Source organism: the organism of the source record quoted next, unplaced genomic scaffold, assembly GCF_019419815.1.
Source record: "Pyrus x bretschneideri cultivar Hongxiangsu unplaced genomic scaffold, Pyrus_bretschneideri_v1 Contig4, whole genome shotgun sequence".
NCBI classification, from domain to species: Eukaryota; Viridiplantae; Streptophyta; class Magnoliopsida; order Rosales; family Rosaceae; genus Pyrus; species Pyrus x bretschneideri.
The window spans coordinates 6,304,615-6,310,184 of record NW_025999723.1 but is presented as its reverse complement, the minus strand read 5'-3'; the positions used below and the strand labels follow the sequence as shown (position 1 = coordinate 6,310,184).

Genomic DNA, 5,570 nt, shown 5'->3' with positions numbered 1-5,570 from the left:
GCCAGCATAACAGTCATTCTATACTCAGTCGTGTGCTTCGCAAAGGAACTTGGGCAAACAACCCCTTTAATGCCATCAACAAGCTTGGCACACATATCCATGTCTTCAAGCAGATCTGGTTTCAAGAGTGCATAAATCTCAGCAATTTCTCCAAAAACAGACTTGGTGGATTTCTCACAACTGCCCATACGAATATTCTCCTTCTTTTCAGCAGCCAAATTGATCTCAGCAGCAGAGAAAACGGGTTTTAGAGCCACTTTAGCAGGCAAAGGCACCTTATTGCTCTTCATAATAGCAAACGTCTCCAAAGGTGAACTACACTTAGCCCTAGACGGATGTTTGGGCACGAATTTCAGCATTGGGGGCACAGTGGAACTCCTACGCTAAGCAATCATGTCAGCAATCGAACTAGTCGCCTTCAGAATGGCAGGCGTCATTGGCACAGATCTAGCAACCTCCTCTTTTTCGCCCTTGGAGGAAGTCAAGTTAATCATGAGCTTGAGAGCAGCCGGCGAACCTTCTTGAGCAACGGAAGAAGTTTTTAGCTTTTTCTCAACCGGCACCTCTTGAGCAAGTGAGGAAGATCTATTTTTCTCACCTTCATTTGCAGCAGGCTCCATAACAATGATCGGGCAAACCAATGCCTCAACCTTGATTCGCTTTATCTCCTCTCTTGGGGGCAGGCCACCTTTCTCCCGATGAAGAAGACTAAGCAGCTAACACCACTCACGATACTCAAAAGGGATAACTAGTGCAATATGCACCTTCTTCATGTCTGGATAAGTCCTAGGAATCGAGCCGAATTCTGAGTTTATAAGAGTAGAGGAAGATAATCAGTAAATTATATAGCAGCTTAGTAAAAGTACAAAGCAGTGAATGATTGAGCAGTCTACTTATTGGAGATGAAAACCGTCAGAACACACAGCTCAAGGGAAGAATCAAACTCCCATTCTCCGCTTATCTCCAAAGTCTCATTGGCCCAGTCATGATCTCCTTTACTCGAGTGATCAAAAAGCCTATGGTGAGATTGCAGCTGCCTAACTCATTCAATATGGCCAATGTCAAAGAAATACTAAAATCCGTTGACAGTCAAATCCAAGTTAAAGAATTGGCTTAGATTATGAAATCCCACCATCACGCGAACCTCATTAGGAGAACATTGGGCAGGGGCACACTTCATGGAGCAGAGCACCTCTTGGAAGAAACGCGGCATGGGAAAAAAAATCCCAATATGAAGTAATAAGGATGGAACTTGATGGCTCTCTGATCCCCACCACATGGCTCACGGCTGCTACTTTCCTTAACGCGTCTTACACACACCCCAAACATAATGGTATGCCTATATGCCTCAAAGACTCGTCTTGACGATACAATGGCGGCACACCATCATCATTCTTGTGGCTCGAGGAAGACATGCTTGAAGAAATTCGACAAAAACATGAGGAAAATTCGTTAAACGACTGCACACCAAAAAAAAAATGATGGGGCACGGCACAACAAGCCCCAGGGCCCAACATGGCTCTTAGCTTCTTTCTTATTTTCTTCTCACAAACGAGCCCAAGCTTGGCCAAAAAAAAAAAGCCATTTAATCCCCGCGGTCCAAAGACAGCAACCCAAGGAGCCCAGCCTGAGCTGTCCCTCCTCTCACCCTCTCGGCCTATAAGCCTCGCAGCCCCATCCAACCACAAAAGGGTTGGCGCCCCCACATTTTCTCTCACCTCTCCCGCACAGGCCCAAGCCCAACGATCCAAACGCCGACCCAAGCACAACGACCCAAGCCATGGCGCCCCAACGCCTGAACTCGAGCTAGCCCACGGCTCGAGCCAACTTGACACGACATCAAGCCATTCACGGCAACAGCCCTACCGTGGCTTCCCAGCCACATTTTCATACCTTCTCAATCCCCATCGAACCCAATTTCAAGCCTTGAGGATCCCAAAAATCAAGAAGACAAGGAAAATTAATTTTTTTTCTTACCTAGAAGCGACGAGGAGACGAAGCAAGCAACGAAAGACAATCCTTTGCACAGGCAAGGTGTAGAAGATTGCTAGTGGAGGGGGAACAAATATCCTCTAGCTCTCTCTTTTGTAGGGTAGAATAAATTGCTCTCTAAAGTTGATTTAATAATCTACTTAAGGTAGACTTAAACAGACTTTGGGAGAAATTTATTTCCCTTTTCTAGAAGGATCTAATTTCCTATTAAAGAGAGAATCTACATCAAAATAGGAAACAATTCTATGTTTCCTAAAGCAAGAAGATCTTTACACCTGCTGCCTTTTTCTGCAAGCAGCCCAACAGGTGTGAGGGCATTTTGGAGCCAAAAATAATCGAGAAAAATATCGAGGCAACACGTGGATTCTTGGGTAAAAAATGATAAAATTACCCTCGAGACACACCGGAACTTTTACGCATAAGCAGTGGCCAATCATGGTACAATCAAGGTCAAACGTGATCAAAATAGGTATTTATTCAGAACCTATTTCATCCATCCTTATCAAATCATCCCCACAAGGTAACCTTCAAATTATTTATTCAAAATAGGACTAATTACCTAAATTAATTGATTAATTCCCTAATTAATTAATTAATTTTCTAATTAATTTCCTAATTGATTGCAAGATATTATTTTGACATAATATCTTGCAATTACACCCAAAAACCACCAAATGTGGCCGGTTCCCATCTCTCCAAAGGGGGCCGGCCACACCCCTATAAATACCACCTCATTTTTTGCAAAATTCTCCAAGTTTCTCTAAACACTTTTCCTTCAAATTCTAATTTTGGCATCGGAGGTTCTTCAACCAAAGAGCCCCCCCCCCCCCCAAAATGCGAGGCTCTTGGCCTTGACTTAAGGTGTTAATTGTTTTGCAGGTGTATTTTCGTCCAAGAAGAAGAGGTGGAAATTTGCATCCACAGTAATGTAGATAATATCGTTTGTTAAAAAAAAAAATCATTTTTCAATATCATCTTAATTTAATTAATTGATTGTAGATAGAGAGGGGTGGCTCTTTTAATTCTTTTTCTGATTTTTTTGCATCTGTGGAGCACAGACTGGGTCAGAGAGGATTAAAGTTTTTGGTCAATTTGGTACCAAAGATTACGATTGATAACTGTTACTCCTCCTCATATCTCTCGTCACCAACCAATCTCTCTATCTCTCTCTCTCTCATCAAATTACCACCCTACTCGCTCTGCTGAATCTCTATATATTCATGCCCTTTGACTCTCATCACTCCATCAGTCTTGTTCTACATCTACTTCCCTTTGAGCCTTCAAATGATTTCTTTTATATTTTCACTTTTTCATAGCCTGTTTAAGCACAGAGAAGAACTATATAAGGCTTTACCCTTTCTTTTTTTCTCTTTTCACCGTGTGGTCAATGGGTCTGTATATATAATTATTCACATTAATACCTTTACTTTCAGTATATAAAGTCCTTCTCAGTCATCCCTCCTCCCCCTCCCTTAATTTCTCTCTCGATGAGATTTAGGGTTAGATCGATATCTAGGGTTTCCTCTACCTTCTGTCGATTCGATCGATTTTTTTTTTCAAACCTCTTTAGCATGGGAGTGATGATGGATGCCGTTAGAAAAATACCATCTAAATACAAGAAAGAAAACCCAGTCACTTTTTGCGGGTGGAGCATCATCAAGATTCACAATCTTACTTGGGTTCTAATTTTAACCCCATTTGATGATATGAGAATCTTGATGATGCTGCAGCAGCAATAAATGACTAATATCATCATATGTTTTAGGGTTATGGTGGATCATCAGCATCATGGGGTGCAGACTGGATACTTACTACTAGAGGGTAACTCCTTCAAATACGGGCGAATATTTATTTTTACAATTTTTAGGGTTATGGTGAATTTGTTATTTATTTGAGAGAATGGCATTATTATCGTTTTAATTTGCTTTTAAATAACTCTAATCTATGTTTAAGGTCACTAATCTTGACACTGCTGCTTTGTTTTGTGTTCCTATTGCCTATTCGCAAGTTGATTTTTTTAACCAGCTAACCACACATGTTTATGGTTTGGGTTCTGTGTCGGTTTTCTTGGCTTCCACCTGCACCATTTAGAGTTTTGCGATGCTGTCATTTTCGAGAAAAAGAAGAATAAGGGACTGTTTTTTCAGATGGGGTTTGATTTTCTGAAACTGTAAACCTTGTCCTGATCTGAAGACTGTCTGTACTTTGGTTGAATGGTACAAGAAATCATGGCCACCTTTTGTTTATTGGGTACTTTTGAGCTCTCTAAATATCCCGTTTTATTTTGGCTTTGGTTTTCCTACTCTAGATCGATTTTTACCATCTCCTATGGCGTTCAGATTTGTGGCCAGCTTTTGCCCTTATAGTTAGACATGATTTATTTGAAATATGAAAGAAAGTCACACATACCAATAATTGTTTTGCATCCTTATGGAAAGATAGCTGAATTTTAGTTTGTCTCGTTCTCAGGAGATCTTTCTACATATTTTTTGCAATCTTTTCTATATTTTTTGTTTGAGTTTATATGGTGCGCTTATGGGATCCTGAGGTTTTGAATATAAAAAAAAATTGACTTCGAGTTTTCATTATAGATATGGTACTTTAGGGTTTGGAGGAGCCAAACCTATCGCTATATATGTGACTTGTTTTGTTTTCATAAATGTATAATTTACATTCTTTAGAACTGTCTGTCTTGTTTATCCTTATTAATTGGGTTTTAATTTACTTACTGTTACTACCAAGTATGCTGAATATCTTGTTAATTTGATGCAATATTTGTTTGCAGTATTTCATTAATATGATGCATAAGCTGGTGGGCAAAAATTATTAGGGAGGTGAATTTCGCTCACACGTTTTGGCTTCTCACAGACCCTCTTAGTTTATGGGCATCATATTGGATAAATCAAACGAAATCAACGAACATATGATGTATCAGGAGTGTGTAAGTAGCTAATATAAAAAGAGTGTTTATCATTTTCCTAATTATTACACACTTTTTAGGTCTCTTGATGTTGCAGGAGTTTTCATTTCTGAAGGTGAGTTGTTCTTATTTGATGGTACACAAATAGTACGTAGCATATATTAACATGTCAGAAATTGTTATAAACGTACTGAAGTAATTTTTTAGCATTACTTGTTTGCATATTGTTTTGAGAGATCCAGAGCAGCAACAATCAGTAGTGATCATTTATTCATAGTTCAAGAAACATATAGAGCCAGAAACATTTTAATGTGCGTAAATGTTTTAACATTAGGACATTTAAACAGGGCAAAACTTGTACCGAATAATACATTACTGAGCTCACCTATCTCAAGCGTGAATTTCCTTTGTCCTCGAGATATCGTGTGTTTGTGTGTGTGTGTGTGTGTGTGTGTTCTATGGAACCTGTTCTATGCGATTATGTGCATATATGCTTAAAAAAAATTGTAAATTTATGTTGTTTTTGTAAGCTGTTTGGAAGAAGATTTGAGTGCCATTTTATGTTTTTCATTTTTTTTTTTTTGGTATAGCAGTTAGATAGCTAGATGACACCTTTTGTTTAAAAGGGAAGTCTTATCCAATTTGACATGACAGGATA

General features: G+C 39.2%; 1 long non-coding RNA gene across 1 annotated transcript; it reads left to right on the top strand.

The window, feature by feature from the left end:
* Positions 1 to 3,164: 3,164 nt before the first annotated feature.
* LOC125468760 lies at positions 3,165 to 5,145 on the top strand. The gene is made up of 2 exons (XR_007251182.1): positions 3,165 to 3,813; positions 4,778 to 5,145. It is a non-coding gene; the product is annotated as an uncharacterized LOC125468760 (long non-coding RNA).
* The last annotated feature ends 425 nt before the right edge of the window (positions 5,146 to 5,570 follow it).